Genomic DNA, 21,890 nt, shown 5'->3' on the forward strand with positions numbered 1-21,890 from the left:
TGTGTATAATCACATCATCTTTATCCATTTTTCAGTAAAATTCAAATTCATATTTGTAGCGGTATAATTTCTTTACCTTTGAATGTATCATAAGTTATACAAGAACTGTAATGATCTAGCCATTAAGTTACACTATTTATTCAACACGAATAAATAAGATGAAATGCATGTATTTGACTCATACTTCATCTTTTTCAATATTCTCATATCACTTAAGATATGTTTTATTTCTAATTTATAGACCTGTGTCTTTGAACAAAGTCATGAATCTAAAATTCTATAATTTTTGAGTACAATGAATGGTTTATGTATAACCTATTTAAAATTCAGTGAGAAAATTATAGGAAATACACATTTTCTTTATTGAATTTTTTGAAGAATGTTTGTAAAATAACAATGACTCTTTCAGTTGCTCTAGGAATACGTATTTGGAAAGCCTTTGTAAATAATTTTTATATTTTTATTATATAGTCTAGTTTCTATTATGCTGTATTATCTTGGAGGGTTTTTTTTTGAGTTCTGAAGATGACTTAATAGTAAAAATTATTTAGGGAACATTTTTCTTAAATGGAAAATTGTATTTTGGGGGAACTAATATTTCCTATGATATACATACTTGCATAGCATTCAGTAGCTTTTGTATCAATATGTTATTTCTTAATTTTTTGATACTAATATTAAATGAAAATTTTTTACCATTTAAATTCATAGAATATTAAATTATGTGACAAACTTCACTTAAAATCAATTCTGCATTTTAGTTTTGTTGACTATTTCCTTTGCTGTGCAGCAGCTTTTTATCTTGATGAGGTCCCAATAGTTCATTTTTGCTTTTGTTTCCCTTGCCTTTAGGATATGTCTTGCAAGAAGTTGCTGAAGGAAAACTGAATGGGAAGAAATCAGAGAGGGAGACAAACCATGAGAGACTCTTGACTGTGGGGAACAAACTGAGGGTCACAGAAGGGGAGGTGGGTGGGACGTTGGGGTAACTTAGTGATGGGCATTAAGGAGGGCACATGATGTGATGAGCACTGGGTATTATAGGCAACTGATGAATTGTTGAACACTACATCAAAAACAAATGATGTACTCTATGTTGGCTAATTTAATTTAAATAAAAAAATCGATGCTTCAAGTAACTCAATAATTCTATAATCTTAGACAAAATAAAGTTTAGAAATTTTAAAAATGTTGTCCAGGTGGGCTACATTTTTGTTGGGCTTCTTTCCTTGTTTTTAGCATAAAAAAACAAATCTAACCATATTCTGGCCTAAGAAAGCTAACAATTATTTTTACAATCATTTTATTAGTATATTTTTGTGAATTAGAAGTCATAGTCAATAGAAAGTAAGATTTTCTTTGCTAGGTATGTCTCCTTTCTTCATGAACTTTAAAATTCTACAATTATATTCACCAAATTTTAAAATAACATGAAAACTAAAAGATAAGTTAGAGTGAGTGGTATATGTAAATCAGAAAAGCAGCTTCTTCATTTAATACTTACTTTATAATGAATTAAGTCAAACTGGTTTATGTAGAGGTCCATTTCAGGAGTATCAAACAGATAGTGTTGTCTTTTAATCAATATCAAATCCTTTTATTATAATCCTCTTTTTTTGCTTCACATAACATTCTTAAATTTTAACCTACATAATAATGTAACATATACCTTCATATATTATACTCTTTACTTACTAATTTATAATTTGAAATGTACAATTGGTTATTACCTTAGCACTATCTAGGATGTACTTAATATTTATTCAGTTAGTGATATAATCTTGACATATGGAAAAATTAGATGCCCATTAAAACAAGAGCTAGTATTCACAGTTTTAAAGTCCCCCAACAAACTTTAGATAGACAGATACATCATCGATAGATCTCTCTTCATTTTACATATAAGGAACATAAATTACCATAAACTGTTAGTAAAGATTACCCTCTGATCTCTGCTTGCTAAAAGTTTTATTAAAACCTAAAAAAACATTCTCTCAAAGGCTAGCACTTTATTGACTATTGTAAACTTATGATACAAATTATAAATTTTCCATTGGAGACTCCTGTATTTTGAGAAGTTATAACTATAGTCACCTGAATTATAGATTATTTAAATATATTAATCAACTTATCAAGTAAGTAATCACTTTGACAAAATGTAGAAGACAAGAATATATATTAGCAATTTATCCATATTAAAGATAGGTTCCATTTCAGGCCCTAAACTTTGAGTAAAAATGGATGTTCATATATGAATTACTAAAGATTTTAAACCAAATAATAAACTATCAAAGTTAGTTCAATATTTTATCATGAAAAATATGCCTTCACAAGAACCTGAAAGACCAGGATGAATTTCAAGTTCCTATACTCCTCAGAAGTCCGTGTTTGAATGTTTTGGCCAGAGAGGAGCAAGACCGCAGCCCCATGTCTTCAGCCCTCAGCTTCTCCCATTGTCTTTTTTTTTTATGATGTTATGTTAGTCGCCATACATTACATCATTAGTTTTTGATGTAGTGTTCCATGATTCTGTTGAATCACAGACCTGTACCTCTGAAACAAATAATACATTATATGTTAAAAAAAAAAAAGAAGAAGATAGTAGGAAGGGAAGAATGAAGGGGGGAAGTCTGAGGGGGAGACAAACCATGAGAGACTATGGATTCTCCCATTGTATTTTTTTTTTTTTTTGGATATCAAAATCTGGATTTATTTTAAAAGAAATAGGTAAGAAGAATGAGTCAAAATAATGAAACCAATTTTATCAGAGATCAAGAAAAAAATCCTATATTTATGATTAAAAAAATTAAACATACTTCAACAGCACATATACTGATATTGGAATGATAAGAGAGAAAGTTAGCACAGCTCCTGTGCAAGAATGACACATAAAGTTGTGAGGTGTTCCATGTTTTTTCTTTTTTAAATTTTTTTCTTCTTTTTTTATGTTATATTAATCACCATACATTACATCTTTAGTTTTTGATGTAGTGTTCCATGATTCATTGTTTGCATATAACACCCAGTGTTCCATTCAATACATGCCGTCTTTTTTTAAATAATTTTTTATTGTTATGTTAATCACCATACATTACATCATTAGTTTTTGATGTAGTGTTCCATGATTCATTGTTTGTGCATAACACCCAGTGCTCCACGCAGAATGTGCCCTTTTTAATACCCATCACCAGGCTAACCCATCCCCCCACCCCCTCCCCTCTAGAACCCTCAGTTTGTTTCTCAGAGTCCAGAGTCTCTCATGGTTCATCTTCCCCTCTGATTCCCCCCCCTACTTCATTCTCCCATTGTCTTCTAATAACTGACCTTTTCTTATTCCTGGAGGAAGCTCATGCTCACAAGTGTGAACACTTCAGCTCTTACTTTCAGGCTCCATCCAAACAGCCTCCCTAAAAAGCCTCCCCTTGGGGGCCTGGGTGGCTCAGTCAGTTAAGCATCTGCCTTTGGCTCAGGTCATGATCCCAGGGTCCTGGGATTGAGCCCCACATCAGGCTCCCTGCTCAGTGTGGAGCCTGCTTCTCCCTCTCCCTCGGCCTCCCTCTCTGCCTGCCTCTCTGCCTACTTTGCTCTCTCTCTCTCTCTCTTTTGAATAAATAAATAAAATCTTTAAAAAAAAAATTTATAAAAAAAATAATAAAAAGCCTCCCCTTGGCTATTCCTTAGACCTAGTAGCATGTGCACAACAGTATCCTCCCCTAAGCAGAACAGACTCAAAGTAGAAACCCATGTAGAAACTGGAAATATGGCTCTGGATCATTTGGGCAAGGCCTTCTAAGGTCCTGTAAACCTAGAACATGGCCCAGAAAAGCAATCTGTGGGCTCTGGTTAGTCATGACTCTTTGGCTTTAAAGCCTCCTCCCAGTGATGGGTATTATGGAGGGCATTCGTTGTGATGAGCACTGGGTGTGATTTATAAGTGATGAATCACTAAATTCTACTCCTGAAACTAATATTATACCATATGTTAACTAACTGGAATTTAAATAAAAACTTGAAGAAAAAAAAATAAAGACTCCTCCCAGGTCATGGCCCCTGTTGCCCTGCTATATAGATGGTAATGTTTATACTACCTATTAAATATAATCATTTTCTTATTCTATTTGCTGGCATAGCCCTAAATCCCAGCTAACATTAATAAGTGATTAGATAAATGGATCTCATCATCATCATCATCATCATCTTTCTAGTAACTAATTTGCCCTCAGGAACACAAACTCATGTATTATAGAGAACTAACTATCCTCCATTTTAGTCATCACTATATAGCAGGAGTTGTTTTTTGTTTGTTTTTGTTTGTTTGTTTGTTTGTTTGTTTTTTGCTACAGGTGTAATGAGGGACACATAATCTGTTGCCATAGGATTGTTTGTGCCAAAGCTAAGTAAAGAGAATAGGTCTCCTTGTAGTAGAGAAACTTTGAAGTATGAGATAGGAGGGAACTATCTGGGAAGCTACTCTTTTCAACCATCTGGACAAAAATCTAAGAAAATGATGACAGTATGCAGAAGAAAGCAGAGAAGGGAGCTAGTAAGTCCCAAATAATATCCCTGGTCTTGTTAGGACCGAGCCAAGCTTCAACACAGCGCTTTTCTCTAGGGCATAAGGACCTTATAATTCATTCCCTTTGAGGTTTCAAGACCTAAATTACATGGATATTATCAAAAAGATTATGAAAACTGCAGGAATAGCCATCAGCTTTTTGGAGAAAGTGTTCCTCTTCACTTTATCTGAGAATATCACTTATTTTACACTAGTTTGAGAGCAGCTTGCTTCTTAATCCTGTGACAGATTTTTAATCTCTAACCTGTGAGTGCAGGGGATCCCTGTGAGTGCTAGAGACCATATGGTGCTTCTCTGCAGTCATATGGAAAACCAGCTGGACTGCCTAAAGATTTATGATCAATTATCTATGCTCAAAGGCCATAAACCCATTGAACAATGGCTCTTTCTGAGTTTCTATGAGAGGGAAATACCAGCTATTGTAGAGTTGCTTTGTCAATGGAAGAAGTTATTAACTCAAATTATAAAACTTTATAATTCAAATGGGCTCTTTAGTTGATAATAAAATTAATAAGTGTTTTGACAGAAGTTTTAGTCTTCTAATAATAAACCTATCCACAGACACAAATGTGCACAGAAAATATACTCACACCCACATACACAAACACTATCAAACTTGCCAGTATGATTTCAATAAACAGTGCCCTGGGACTTTTATATGAAAATCATGACTTTTTAATTGTTTTCCTTCTATATTTTCATGGATCATGTTATTCTAAGAGGGGCAAGCTTTAAAAATATTTCATGAATCTAATTCCCATTTGTGAGTCTTGTATTAGCCAATCATTTATCACCCTCTAATTTGGTGGCTAACTGCTTTTGGGAAAGTACTGAATTCTTCTCAGGTTCTCCTTAATGTAAAAATTATTCCATTTATTGGGAATTTGTTTGCATGTTTACTGTGTCTATTGGCATGTGCACATATTTTATATCCACCTTGTTCAGGAGGAATTTGAGAAAGAATCTCTATAAACTACTTTTACTAGTTTGAGTAGATTCTTATTTATTAGTAATTAATTTCCAATATTGGTATGTTAGAAGAGAGATGTCCCTTTATTAGAAAAATGGAATATAGTTATTTCCAACTCAGTTGCCCAGAAGAAAAGAATATAGAATGATTGGAAGACTTAAAAAAAAAAAAACTGAGACTGATTAGAAATGGGGCCATTAATTTCTCTAATCCAATTTCTTTAAGGTAAAAATCTGAAATTAAGAAAAATTATATTACATTGTATCAAAAGTCACATTTGAATTATTTACCTCCAAAAGTTTTGTATATTAGAATGAACTCTGCTATAAGCTATATTCATGTATTTGATATTTTTATCATGAATTTATGACAGTCATTTAATATAGTAATGTGAATATATTACATAAGCCCCAGGTGATTGTTTTTATATTGTAAATAAAATTTTGCTTTTTAACTTTTTATAATTAATCTGTACAAGAATCTTTAATTATGATTAATTGTAAAAGTACAAATGAATTACAAAATGGATGAGCTTTGTTTTAACAAAATCTCAATCAAAAATTATTTATGCTCTGCTCACTTTATCAAAACAGTAATCATATTAATGCTCTCACTTTATTTATCTCTATTTGGTTTTTATATACATGTCTCCATACCACTATAAAGAAAATCAAAAGCTATTTTATGAGTAATTTAAAAATCTATTTACTGTCAAAACAAAAATCAATAAACTTGAATCTTGACAATTTCATTTTTTAATTAATAGAAGTTTTTGGTACACATTTGGTACACATCCCAAGGTACACATTCTGAGATTATAAAATTATATTCAATATATATTATATTCACACACTTCTTATTAGATTGTCATTGATATCCAAAAAAATCAAAGACAGCCAAAGCAAATATTATTTTCACTAAATTAGTTTATAAAATTATTAAATTCAGTAGAAGAGTAGCTATTTGTTTTCTATAAGATGAAAAATAGTGAGATAATAGAATTTTCTAAAATAGGCACACTGATGTTAAACATTATTACTAATATTAATGTTATCAAGTTCATAAAAGCATTCAGAAATTCAATGAGATTTTTTAATAAAATTACTTAACATTCTTTTTTTAATTACTTAACATTCTTAAAGATTAGTTTTCCAGTGTCTTTCAGCTTTACGTAAGGAAAACATTTCTTTCTTTTTTTTTTTATTAAGATTTTTTTTTTTTTTATTTATTTGACAGAGAGAGAAACAGTGAAAGAGGGAACAGAAGCAGGGGGAGTGGGAGAGGGAGAAGCAGGCTCTCTGCTGAGCAGGGAGCCCGATGTGGGGCCCGATCCCAGGACCCTGGGATCACGACCTGAGCTGAAGGCAGCCTCTTAACGACTGAGCCACCCAGGCGCCCCAGGAAAACATTTCTTTCTAAAAATTTACATTGGGCATGGATTTGACTAAGAAAAAAATTGACACAAAATTGCAGAGGTTTCCCCCCAGTGCTATATGATTTATTTGTTCTCTTATTTTTTGTGGATTGTTACATTGGGGCACGTTGTTAAGTCAGAAAGAGAAGAAAATTGTAAATTAAATTTTCAGAAAATTACTGATAGAATTATTAATCTGTAAGGACACATATGCTCTTTATCAAGTCTCTGAGCTTCCCTAACTACATCTGTTACTACAAAAAGAACCCCTTGGCTGTAGAAAGTCTACACCATGTGGAATCATAATGGTAGAATTCTTCTCTCAGAAAACATATGGTCAGTGTGACAAAATAAATTTAGTGAGTAAATAGTAAACTTGTTCTCTAGACAAAATTTATCATAATATACCAATGTGTACACGATAATACCATATGCAAGTGGGAATCATGAACATAGATTAAGGTCTGTAAAATATTTTGAAATTTTCTCCTTTTGGAATTAATCATTATTTAGACCTTATTTAATTAGAACATGTAATTTCCGTTAGCTTTTAAATGTTTAGAGTACTAAAACTATTTTACGTATGCCTGTAAGCCTTAACTTAGAAAAGCTTTAGTGTTCATTCTCACTGCTATTCAGTCTTTTGCCTTTATTTCCACTGCTAAATCAATGAAACATTTTAAAAAATTAATTCAGACTTTGGGACATAGCAATGTTATAAAAACAATGCCTAAAATTGTGATTAAGGATGTCCATTTTTAAAGCTCCAAAATATAATTAGGAAAGATGAAGACGATATCTGAAGCTCATATCTGTTTGCACTGCCTCAGTAAAATCAGACATAATGAGATCCCTGTAGTCATTAAAAAATATGAAAGGTGATTTAATTGTTTTGGGGGCTCCCAACCTGATGCTTATCCCAGAACAGCAGCTCAGACAAAGCATATTTATCATGTACCATAACAAGTGAACCTATAAAATCTATAGAGCAAAGTGTTATAAATCACCAGGCAGTAAATAGTCACTGGACCTCTGGACTTTCAGAATTCCCACTTCTTCAATGAAGCAATATGGACTCTGTAATAATGGTAGAAGAAAATTTTAATGATCTAGAATAGAGATGACAAACTGGTGGATTAAGGGGGTAAATATTTACTGGACTTGTGGGGCTTAAAAAATTCTCATTTCTTTAATGAAGCAAATGAAATTTTTATATGGTTAAAAATATATATAAGGATGATCTACGAAAGAGGTTGCACACCAGTGACCTGAGGGATTTAACTTAAGAATGTGTTGCGTTTTCATTGAATTGAGTAGGTAGGCAATGTTGATTCCAAATTTAATGCAGTTATCAACATTTAAAAATCTCTGGTTTTCATATAAAAATCCATTTTTTAGTTTACATTAAAACTGAGAGAATCAGGTAGCGTGGTCCTTCATCAACACAGGGACAATCCATTAAATCTGTGTAGCAGCTATATTTTAGGGTGACTGTTTTACCTTTAATCAGGATTTGAACCTCTCCTCTGAGTCATGAAGGTTGGATTTCACCTGCAACTGCCTGAAAGCCTTCCCTGACACACCCACTCGGCTTAATGCCTATCCTGTATCTCTGCACTATATTCATGGCAATTATCACTATTGAAAATTTCTTCTTTGTTTACTTCCTAATGATTAGTCAAACTTTTCTGGAATGTAAATAACCCAAGTTTAGGGATGTTGGCTAATTCCTTAGTTCTTGCCCAGGACCTAGAATACAGACTGGTGTACAAAGGAGTCTATATAATATTTATTAAATGAATGCCAGGTGGCCGTCAGTTGTTATTTATTTGCACAGTGCTTCTGTTGTTTTGCTCAGATTCAATAAAAAATATCAAATTCTTGTAGCTAAAACTCCATCACAAGTAGGAAATACAAGATTAACAAAGAAGACCGTATCTTATTTATATTTTACTTGTTTCATATTTTCTTATCTTCTTTTTGGGAATATTTTCAGTATTGTTTTTGTTTAAAGTGAACAATTATACCACTGCTTTTAATGTGATTTTTCCATTTCTTGTTGATTTGTAAAAGTCTGTTTATCATATATTAGTGTTTAGAAAAAATACTGTGTATTCAATGGATTTTCACAACCTTTAAACAGCACTATTTAAATTCATTATAGCTTTATCATGCTGGTTCATATTCATTATTCTAACCTACAACTTTCTTTTTTCATAGTATCATCTCTTTATCTTGTTACTTTCCCCAAAAGAACTCAAAAATGACTGCCAGAATTGCAATACATATATTCATTTATTGGAATCAACTTGTTCTGTTCATTTTATCATCTCTACTACTTCATATTATTATATTAGTTTCATCAAATAAATTATACATTGGTTGATAAATGTTACTAATTTTGTTTTATATATTCATTGCCAAATACTTTTAATAGATTTATTCTAATTCCTTTGTATTTCTATCTCTCATTCATGTGATTATTAAATAATAGCATCTCTTGCTTTTCAAAAAATTGTGCTATTCCAGAATTCAAGTATAATGTTAACTGTTGATCTAAAGTAGTAACCATCCTCATTTTAGGAAAATATCTTTACCTTCTTAATCTTTTTTTGTGACTGTTGTAAGAAAGTGCTTAAATAAATTTTTCCAAGCTTAGACCTCTATACTTATTTATATAAAATAATTAACAACAACAGACATGGAAACAAAGAGGTATATGCATGGCATATTTTATGTAGGATGATTGAACATAAGAAATCATATTATTATATTAAAACATCTAGTTTCAATATATTATTGACTTTTTCTCCAAAACCAAGGTACATGAGCATAATTGAAATGAATCTACACAACAAATTATTTGATATATTGAAAAAAAGCTGCAAATGATCTCAAAAGTGTGTTTCTTTCTTGTGTTTTCTATTTTTAATTATTTAATTATGAATAATGTACCAGATAAAAAATGGATAAAAATCCAATTTTAATTTTTAGTTCCGGCCAAGGTGGAATTTCACTCAGGATCTCATTATTACAACTAAAATATCTGGTTATAATACAATCATAAGAAGTTTAACACAAACCCTGGATTGAAACAAGCATAAGATGATTCTGAAAGGTGAAAAGAAGAAAGTAAACTGCCTAGAGACTTCAGGACTTGAGGAACAACACAGCAGTGTGTTCCTTGGGTTTACTTATTGCTTCCCATATAGCCTGAAAAGGTGTTCCAGAAACCTCCAACCTGGAACTGCCAACAAGCACAGATAAAAGCTTTAAGGAAAGCCTGGTTGCCTGGGCAAAGTCTGGGAAAAGGGTGGTCTGGCAATATACCCCCACCTCAGCCAAATATCAGTGGGAACCCTTCACACCATCCTGTACCACACCCATGATTTTAATGGTCAGGGAGCAGGGAAAACTGATCTTTCATCCCCCTCCTAGTGGAAGCAGGTCCTGCTCTAGTTATTTCACGAGGCCAATGTCATAAGTGTCTACTGGCAAGGTAAGTCTTGACTTACACCTTGCAGCAAAGACCGTGACAGTGCAGTTTGAGGTGGGTCTAGTCATCATTATGCTTCATTGCCCTACCCCTACTCCAAGTGTCAGTGGGGCCTAGGGAGGAGTGGAACCTCTACCCTACCCTGCATTATTGAGACTACATGAGGCATTGTGAATTGAAACTAGGCAATACTCCTACTTTCTCCTTACCCTGTTGACAACAGGACCTAACTGGGAACCTAGGAACCTGAATTTTGACATATACCCATCAGTAATGAGACTGAATAAGGTAGGTGGTAGGAAGCAGGGTGAACTGGCTCTCTGGTACCCTTCACTGCCTCCAGTGTCAGTTGGCCCCAGTAGGACTCTATAAATAAATCAATGTAGAATTTTAAAAAATGTTCATGTACTCCCAGGAAAACAAGAAAAAATACACAAAGGGACAAGACACCAAGAAAACAGACAAAAAAACAATTAATGAAAGGAAATATTAGAGCCATAAAATATCAATAATTACCTTAAATGTAAATGTTGTAAATATACCAGTTGAAAGAGATTGGCAGAATGGACTTTTAAAAATAGAGCTAACTGCATACTGTTTACCAGAAATCCATTTCAAAGTCAATGACAAAGGTAAAATGTAAGTAAAAATACGGGGAAAGAAATATCATGCAAACATTTTTTTAAAAAAAAAGCAGGAATGACTATGTTATATTAGATAAAAAACTTCAGAACAAAGATAATTCTTAGAGATGAAGAGGAATATTACCTAATAATATTAATATTAATCTACCTAAAAGACATAGTGAATCTAAATGTTTATGCCCCAAACAATAGATATTTATTTATTTTTTATTTTTTATTATTATGTTCTGTTAGCCAGAGCTTTAGAATATATAAAGCAAAAATTGGTACAGCAGAAAGGAGAAATAAATGTGTGATAGTAGTTGGTGATTTTAATACCCATTCAGCAATTGATAAAATTATTAGACAGAAAAACAGCAAAGATATAGGAAAACTCAATAACACAGTCAACTAACGCAAACTAATTAATATAGATAAATATCCAACAACAGCAGATTGCACTTGTTTTTTTTTTAGCACGCATGGAATATGTACCATGATAGGCCATATCCCAGACCAAAAAACAAACCTCAACAAGTTTAAAATAAGTGAAATTACACAGTGTGTTATCTAATATGCCAAAATCAAACTAAAATCAATAAGAGAAAGATGACAGGAAAACCTCTGTATATGTGACAATTAAGCAATATACTCCCAGAAAATCCATAGGACAAAGATTAAAACTAAATAAGTTAAAAATACATAAAAGCATAGAACCCAGTAAAAATGAAAATAAAATATCAAAGTGTGCTGAATATAACTAAAATAGTCCTAAGAAGGGAATATATATCACTAAGTGTTTACATTAGAAAAGAGGAAAGATCTCAAATTGAAAATCTAAGTCTTGGTGTGCGTGGGTGGCTCAGTCAGTTAAGCGTCTGACTCGTGATTTCAGCTCAGGTCATGATCTCAGGATTGTGAGATCAAGCCCCATTTGGGCTCTGCATTGGGCATGGAGCCTGCTTAAGATTCTCTCTCTCCCTCTCCCTCTGCCCCTCCTCCTCCCCTCTCTTCTCTCTCTCTCCCTTCCTAAAAAAAAGAAAGAAAGAAAAGAAAATCTAACTTTCTCCCTCAAAAACCAAGGAAAAAAAGAAAAATAAACCCAAAGCAAGCAGAAAGAAAAAAAATAAAGATGAGACAGAAATCAATGAACTTGAAAACAGAAAAACAATAGGAAAAACAATCATTGAAACAGAGCTGATTCTTTAAAAAAAATGATAAGCCTCTAGTAAGATTAATAATGATTAAAAGATAGAAGACTACTAAATTCAACCAAGATGAAATGAACAATCTGAATAGTCCTATAAAGTTAAAGAAATTAAGCACATTGTTAACAAGAACCCAAAAATAAATCTCCATGCTTTTATGCTTTTTTTTGAAGAATATTGCCAAATATTTAAAGAACATTAACACCACTTTTACAAAGTATATTACATAAAATAAAGGAAGAAATACTTCCCAATTCATTTTATAAGGCCAGTCTTACCTATACCAAACCAAAGAAGTGGAAAAAATATGATTATAGACCCAAATCTTCCATCACCTTACATGCAAAAATCCTCAAGATAATATCTGCAAATTTAATACAGTTGTATATAAAAAGAATTTTAAGTCCCATGTCCCAATGATACTTTTTCCAGGTATGCAAGTTTGGTGCAACATTCAAAGATAAATCAATGAATCCACTATATGACTAATCAGCAAATAAAAATTTTATGATCATATTAACTGACAACAGTAAAAGCATTTTTAAAATCCAATGTCTGATTGATAAAATTTTTCAGTAAAATAGAAATATCATTAGAAAATGATAAAGAAAACCTATAACAAACAAAAAAGTTACAGCTAATATCTTTTTTAATGGTGAAGGACTTTTTCCCTAAGGCAAAAATTTCTGCTCTCACAAAACTATTCAACATAGTTCAACATTTCTTGCCATTGCATATGGCAAGGAAAGGAAATAAAAAGCAGACAAATTAGAAAGGAAGAAATAAAACTTTATTTTTGCAGATGGCATGATTATCTACATAGAAAATCTCAAGGAAGCTACAATAAACAAACTCCTAGAATAAATGAGTTTGGCAAGATAGCAGGATAAAAGATCACAACAAACAATTATATGTCTGTATACTAACAGCAAACATGTGAAAACTAAAATTAAAAACACAACACCATTCAAAGTACAGGCCTTTCACCTCTGTGGTTAAATTTATTTCTAGGCATTTTATTTTATTTATTTTATTTTATTTTATTTTATTGGTGCAATTGTAAAGTGATGTGTGTGTGTGTGTGTGTGTGTGTGTGTGTGTGTGTGTGTGTGTTTTAATTTCTCTTTCTGAAACTTTGTTGTTAGTGCACAGAAATGCTAATTTCTGGGTAGTAATTTTGTAACCTGCCACCTTTCTAAATTGTTTTTTACTTCTAGTGGCTTTTTGGTGGAATCTTTAAGACTTCTTATGTATAGTATCATGTTGTCTGCAAATATCGACAATTTAACTTCTTCTTTACCAATATGGATGCCTCAATTTTTTTTGGCTGATTGCTGTGGCTAGGACTTCTAGTACTATGTTGAATACAAGTGGTGAGAGTGGACATTCTTATCTTGTTCCTGACCTTAAAAAGAAAGCTCTCACTTTTTCCTCATTGAGGATGAGGTTAGCTGTGGGTTTTTCATATATGGCCTTTATTATATTGAGGTATGTTCCCTCTAACCCATTTGTTGAGACTTTTTATCATGAATGGATGTTGTACATTGTCAAGTGCTTTTTCTTCACCTATTGTTGATGTGTATGATGTTAATTGATTTGTAAATATTGAACCATCCTTGTATTCTAGGTATAAATCCCACCTGAGTGTAGTGAAAGATATTTTTAATTTATTGTTGTATGTGGTTTGCTAAGATTTTGTTGAGGATTTTTACATCTGTGTTCATCAGGAATTTGGGCCTATAGTTTTCTTTATTTGTTGTGCCTTTGTCTGGTTTCAGTATCAGTGAAATTTGGTCTCAGAATGTATCTGGAAGTTTTCCTTCCTTTTCTAATTTTTGGAATAGTTTGAGGGGAATAGGTATTAGCTCATCTTTAAATATCTGGTAGAATTCACTTGTGAATCTATCTGGTCCTGGATTTTTATATTTTGGTAGTTTTTTTATTACTGATTCAATTTTGTAACTTGTAATTGGTCTGTTCAGATTTTCTATTTCTTCTTAGTTCCGTTTTGGAAGATTGTATATTTCTACGAATTCATCTTTTTCTTCTAGGTTGTCCAGTTTGTTGGCATATAATTTTTGATAGTATTTTCTTATAATCCTTTGTATTTCTGTGGTGTCAGTTGTTATTTCTCCTCTCTCATTCTTGATTTTACTTGAGTACTTTCTCTTTTTTCTTGATGAGTCTGGCTAAGGGTTTTCAATTTTGTTTATTTTTTCAAAGAACATGCTGTTGACTTCATTTTTTTTCTATTCTTTTTTAGTCATTACATCATTTATTTCTGCCCTGATCTTTATTTCCTTTCTTCCACTCACCTTGACTTTGTTCGTTCTTTTTTTAATTCCTTTAGCCATAAGGTTAGATTGTTTATATGAGGTTTTTTCTTATTTCTTGAGGTAGGCCAGTATTGCCTCTTAGAACTGCTTTTGGTGTATCCCAGAGATTTTGGACTATTGTGTTTTCATTTTCATTTGTCTCCATGATTTTTTTTTTTATTTCTTCTTTGATTGCTTCATGGAGCCATTTATATTTTAGTCTCCAAGTGGTTGTGTTTTTTTCCAATGGTTTCCTTCTGATTTATTTCTAGTTCCATACCATTGTCATCAGAAAAGATGCATGGTATGATTTCAATCTTCTTAAATTTATTGAGGTTTGGTTTATGGCCTAATATATGATCTATTCTGGAGAACATCCTATGTGCACTTCAAAGAATGTATATTCTGTTGTTTTTGGATAGAATGTTCTGTATATATGTTATGTCCAACTGGTCTAATGTGTCATTCAAAGATATTGTTTCCTTATTGATTTTCTGTCTGGATGATCTATCCATTGATGTAAGGTGAGTATTAAAGTCCCCTACTATTATTATATTACCATCAATTTCTCTTGTTACATCCATTAATATTTCCTTTACATATTTTGGTGCTCCAAATTTAGATGCATAGATATTTACAAATGTTATTTCTCTTGTTCTATTGATACTGTTATCATTACATAATGTCCTTATTTGATTCAATGCAATTCTTATCAAAATTCCAATAGCATTTTTCACAAAACTAGAACAAATAGTATTAAAATTTGTATGGAACCACAGAAGACCTCAAACAGCCAAAGCAATCCTGAGAAAGAAGAACAAAGCTGGAGGTAACACAATTTCTGATTTTAATATATACTACAAAACCACAGTTATCAAAACAGCATTCCATGCTCATGAATTTTAAGAACAAATATTGTTAAAATATTGTCTATACCACCCAAAGCAATCTACACATTCAGTGTAATCCCTATCAAAATACCAGCAGCATTTTTTCACAGAGCTAGAACAAACAATCCTAAAATTTGTTTGGAACCACAGAAGACCTTGAAATAGCCCAAGAAATCTTGTAAAAGAAAAGCAAAGGTGGAGACATCACAATTCCGGACTTCAAGTTATATTACAAAGCTATAGTAATCAAAACAATATGGTCCTGGCACAAAAATAGACGTACAGATCCATAGAACAGAATAGAAAACCCAGAGGGGAAGTTGCACTTATATGGTCAATTAATCTTTGACAAAGCAGAAAAAATATCCAATGAGAAAAAAAAGAACAAATGGTGTTGAGAAAACTGAACAGCAGCATTCAAAAGAATGAAACTGGACCACTCTCCTACACCAAACACAAAAATATATTCAAAATGGATGAAAGACCTAAATGTGAGACTTGAAACGATAAAAATTCTAGGGGAGTACATAGGCAGTAACCTCTTTGACATCAGCTATAGCAATTTCCTTCTAGCTATGTCTCTTGAGGCAAGGGAAACAGAGCAAAAATCAACTGCTGGACTACATCAAAACCAAAAGCTTCTGTATAACAAAGGAAACAATCAGCAAAACTAAAAGGCAGGCTACAGGATGGGAGAAGATATAGCAAATGACATATCTGATAAAGGGTTAGTATACAAAATTATAAAGAACTTATAAAACTCAACACACACACACAAAATGGATAATCCAATTTAAAAAATGGGCAGAAGACATGAATAGACATTTTTCCAAAGAATACATATGGATGACCAACAGACATATGAAAAGAAGCTCTATATCACTCATCCTCAATCACTCATCCTCAGGGAAATACAAATGAAAACTACACTAAGATAACACCTTACAGTTATCAGAATAGCTAAAATCAACACCACGATAAATAAAAGGTGTTGGCAAGGATGTGGGGGAAAAGGAACCCTCTTGTACTGTTGATGGGAATGCAAACTGGCACAGCCACTGTGGAAAACAGCATGGAGGTTCCTCAAAAAACCAAAAATAGAACTACTCTACAATCCAACAATTGTACTACTTGGTATTTTCCCAAAGAATATAAAAATATGAATTCAAAGGGATACATGCATCCCGATGTTTATAGCAGAATTACTTACAATAACCAAATTATGGAAACAGCCCAAGTGTCCATCGACTGATGAATGGATAAAGAAGAGGTGACATATACAATGGAATATTACTCATTATAAAAAAGAATGAAATCTTTCCATTTGCAAACAACATGGATGAAGCAAGAGTATTATGCTAAGTGAAATAAATCAGGGAAAAGACAAATACCATATGATTTCACTCATATGTGGAATTTTAGGAACAAAACAAATGAACAGAAGGAGGAAAACAAAAAGAAAGAGAGCAAGGCAAATCAAGAAATAGACTCTTAACTATAGAGAACAAACTGATGGTTCCCAGGAGGGATGGGTGAAATAGGTGATGGGGATTAAGGAATGTACTAGTGATGAGGATCTGTTGTTGCATGGAAGTGTTGAATCACTATATTGTACACCTGAAACTAATATTACACTGTATGTTAACTAATTTGAATTTAAATAAAAACTTAAAAAATAAAATAAACACTATAGGACTGGCACAAAAACAGACATATAGATCAATAGAACAGAATAGAGAATAGAGACTCAAGAAATAAACCCACATTTACATGGTCAATTAATCTATGACAAAGGAGGCAAGAATATACAATGGGGAAAAGGCAGTCTTTTCAACAATGGGGCTGGCAAATTAGACAGCTACATGTAAAATAATAAAACTGGACTGTTTTACTAACACCATACACAAAAATAAACTCAAAATGGATTAAAAACCTAAATGTGAGCTCTGAAACCATAAAAACCCTAGAAGAGAAAACAGGTAGTAATTTCTCTGACATTGGCAATAACAGCATTTTTCTAGATCTGTCTACTAAGGCAAGAGAAACAAAAGCAAAAATAAACTACTGGGACCAGATCAAAATAGAAAACATTTGCACAGCAAGAAAAACTATCAACAAAACAAAAAGACAACCTATTGAAAAGGAGAAGACATGGCAAATGGTATATCTGATAAAGGCTTAATATCCAAAGTATGTAAAGAACTCATACAATGCAGTACCAAAACAAACAATACAATTAAAAAATGGGCAGAGGGGCACCTGGGTGGCTCAGTTGGTTTGGCGACTGCCTTTAACTCAGGACTCCCGGGATAGAGTCCCGCATCGGGCTCCCTGCTCGGCGAGGAGCCTGCTTCTCCCTCTGACTCTCTCCTCCTCTCGTGTACTCTCTCTCATTCTCGCTCCCTGAAATAAAGAAATAAACCTTTAAAAAAAAAATGGGCAGAGTACCTGAATAGACATTTTTTTCCAAAGACATAGAGATGGCCAACAGATACATGAAAAGATGTTCAATCAACATCACTTGTCAGGGAAATGCAATTCAAAACCACACAGAAAGGTGCCTGGGTGGTCCAGTTGGTTGAGCATCCAACTCCTGGTTTCAGCTGGGGTCATGGTCTTGGGGTTGTGGGATCGAGCCCTGCATCAGATTCTGTGCTCAGCAAGGGGTCTGCTTGGTATTCTCTCTCCCTCTGCCCCTCCCCCTGCTTGCTCTCTCTCTCTCTCTCTCAAATAAATAATTAATCTTAAAAAAAAAACCCACAGTGAGATACCACCTCACACCTGTTATGGATAAAATCAAGAAGACAAGAAACAAATGTTGGTTGGCATGGAGGTAGAGAAAAAGGAACCCTTACATACTGTTGGCAGGAATGTAAATTGGTACAGACACTGTGGAAAACAGTATGGAGGTTATTCAAAAAAATTAAAATAGAAATCGCATATGATCCAATAATTACACTTCTAGATATTTATCCAAGGAAAACACTAACTCGAAATGATATATGCATCCCTAAGTTTAATGCAGCATAATTTACAATAGTCAAGACATGGAAGTAACCTGTGTCCACCAATAGACAAATGGATGAAGAAAAGTGGAATGTATGTAAGTGTATGTGTGTGTGCACACATGGGATACTACATAGTCATTAAAAATGATGATATGGTGCCATTTGAGAAAATATGGAGGGACCTAGAAGGTATTATGCTAAATGAAATATATCAGACTTTGAAAGACAAATACCATATGATTCCGTTCATAAATGGAATCTAAAACATGAATAAACAAAAAGAAGAATCAAACTATAAATACAGAGAACTGATGGTTGCCAGAGGGTAGAGGGGTGAGGAATTGGGCAAAAGGCGTGAAGAGGAGAGGAAGATACAGACCTCGAGTGTGGAGTGAGAAAGTCATAGGAATAAAAAGCAGAGCATAAGGAATACAGTCAATGATATGGTCATGACAGTGATATAATGGCAAGGATGGCAGCTATGCTTGGTGGACATAGCTTAATGCATAAACTTGTCAAATCACTAAGTCATATATCTGAAACAAATGTAACATTGCATGTCAACTATACTCAAATAAAACAAAAATTCTAAAATATAATGAATGATCATAAAATAAATTTTAAAAGACTCAGTAAATTGAAATCATGTCATGTTCACATATTGGAAGACCCAACATAGTGAAAATGCCAATTTTCCTCAAATTAATACACAAAATTAATGTAATTTCTACTAAAAAAGCAAGGAAAGATTTTGGTAGACACATATAAGCTTATTCTAAAATTTATATAGAAAGTACAGGACCTAGAACAACTAAAACTATCTTGGAAAATAAGAAAGAGGGAGGAATTACTCTGTCTAATATTAAGTCCTACTATATAGCTATAGTAATCAATGGTCTTGGTTTAACAATAGACACATAGATCAGTGGAACAGAATAGAGAACCCCAATATAGACCATACTAATATTCCTAATTAATTTTTACAAAGGTGCAAAAACAATTTAATGAAGGAAAGTATTTTTAACAAATGGTGTTAGAGCTAGAACTACTGGAAATCCATAGGTAAAACAATAACAACAACAACAACAAAAAGACAAGAACATCAACCTAAGTTTCACACCCTATAAAAATATTAACTCAACTTGGATCATAGACAATATAAAATGTAAAACTATAAAAACATGTAGAAAAAAGACATTGGAGAAAACTGAGATCTATGGCTAGACAATGTTCTTAGATGTGATACCAAAAGCATGTCCCATAAATATAAATACTGACAAGTTGCACCTCAACAAATTTAAAATTTTTTACTCTACAAAAACTCATTGAAGAAGATGAAAAGATAAGCTATAGTCTGGAAGAAACTATAAACCCCATAGCCAACAGAGAACTTGTATCTGGAATATATAAATAACTCTTCAAGCTCAATTTAAAAAAAAAAAATCCAGTTTGGAAATGGATAAAAATCATGAGCAGATATTTCACTGAAAAGTATATACAGATGGCATATAAGGACATGAAAAGATGTTCAGTATATTTAGCATTAGAGAAAACAAATCAAAACCACAAGGAGATATCACTCTACAGCTATCAGAATGGCTAAAATAAAAAATAGTGAAAACCCAAATGCTAGTGAGGATGCATAAAATGGATGGATATCTCATACATTGCTGGTGAGAATGTAACACAATACATCTGCTGGCAGTTTCTCACTAAACTAAAGTTGCACTTACATATGCACCAACAACTGCACTCTGGGACATTATCCCAGAAAAATGAAAATTTATATTCACAAAAAATCTGTATTCAAATGTTCACAGAAACTGTTTTCATAATAATCCCAAACTTGAAACAATTCAAATGGCTTCGAATTGGCTATTGGTTGGACAAACAGTGGCATATCCACAGTTGTAGTCCTCAGCAAAACAATACTACTTAATAATAGAAAGGAACAAGCTACTGATAGATGCAGCACATGGGATGGATCTCAGTAAAATTGTACCAAGGGAAAAGCCAACCCCAACGTTTACAAACTGTTTTATTCCATGTATGTAAAATTCTTGAAATGACAAAATTATACAAAAGGAGAATAGTTTAGTGGTTGCCAGGTTTTGTAGGGGACATAGAGGAAGTTTGCTGTGGCTATAAAGGAGGGCACAAGGGATTGTTGTGGTGGAAGTATGTTGTATCTTGACTGTGGTGGTGGTCACACAAATTTACAGATGTGATAATATTGCATAGAACTAAATACATATGCATACATGTGTCCTCCCCCACCACACACACACATAAATCACTGCAGTAAAATTGGAGTAATCTACATAATGTCCAGGGATTGTATGAATTCAATTTTATGGTTGGGATATTACAGTAGAGTTATTTAAAATGTTACTGTTGGGATTAATTGGGTGAAGGGTACACAGGATATCTCTGTATTATTTCTCTCAGTTGTATGTGAATCTGCAATAATTTCAAAATAAAAATGTTAAAAATAAATCCAATCCCTGGGAGAATCCTTGTCTCAGTGTAAGAATTCAAATGTCTTTGCTAAATTACTAAATAAATTGATACTTTTTATCTTCTCTTTTTCTTTCTTTTCTCTTTTTTCTTTTTTTTTCTTTTCTTTTAGAAAGAGAGAATGTGCGAGCAAGAGAGAAGGAGGGAGAGGGGAGGGGCAACGGGAGAGAGAGAGAATCATAAGCCGACTCTACACTGAGTGGGGAGCCCTACTCAGGGCTTGATCTCACAACTCTGAGATCATAACCTGAGCAGAAATCAAGAGTTGGACACTTATCCAACTGAGCCAATGAGGCACCCCTCTTCTATTTCTTCATTAAAATAAGTCTAAATCTAAAAAGAATTCTTATATGTGTTATTTTGATGGATGGCAAGAACAATTTTGTATGGCCCTGTTTTTTGGTAAAACTTTATTTCCCTGTCCTCTATGGTTTCATCTACCATAGTTGCACAGGGTCCTGGTTAGGTCTCTTTATTTTTCCCCAACATTCCCTGCTTCATTGTAATCTGTCTTAGGAGACTAATCCCTAAAAGAAAGTTTACAATTAGAATCTTTAAATCAGGGCTCCTGGGTGGCTCAGTTGGTTAAGCGACTGTCTTCGGCTCAGGTCATGATCCTGGAGTCCCGGGATCGAGTCCCACATCGGGCTTCCTGCTCAGCAGGGAGTCTGCTTCTCCCTCTGACCCTCTTCCCTCTCGTGCTTTCTATCTCTCATTCTCTCTCTCTCAAATAAATAAATAAAATCTTCAAAAAAAAAATAGAATCTTTAACTCATCTCTCCACAAGATTAAAGCAGAAATAATCTAATTAAGACCTGCATCACTGTTTACCTCAACCACAATAAGAAGTCAAGACTCACAAACTATCCCTCA

General features: G+C 33.1%; 1 long non-coding RNA gene and 1 other non-coding gene across 2 annotated transcripts in view; both read left to right on the forward strand.

The window, feature by feature from the left end:
• The first annotated feature begins 2,812 nt into the window (after positions 1-2,812).
• LOC113926090 lies at positions 2,813-2,916 on the forward strand. The gene has a single exon (XR_003521172.1). It is a non-coding gene; the product is annotated as a U6 spliceosomal RNA (small nuclear RNA).
• Positions 2,917-7,317: 4,401 nt separating this feature from the next.
• Positions 7,318-21,890, forward strand: part of LOC113924181 — a 62,101-nt gene continuing 47,528 nt past the window's right edge. The window contains exon 1 of the long non-coding RNA XR_003520569.1: positions 7,318-7,422. This is a non-coding gene — a long non-coding RNA (uncharacterized LOC113924181). The remainder of the gene's footprint in view (positions 7,423-21,890) is intronic.

Source organism: Zalophus californianus, chromosome 2, assembly GCF_009762305.2.
Source record: "Zalophus californianus isolate mZalCal1 chromosome 2, mZalCal1.pri.v2, whole genome shotgun sequence".
Classification (NCBI taxonomy): Eukaryota; Metazoa; Chordata; class Mammalia; order Carnivora; family Otariidae; genus Zalophus; species Zalophus californianus.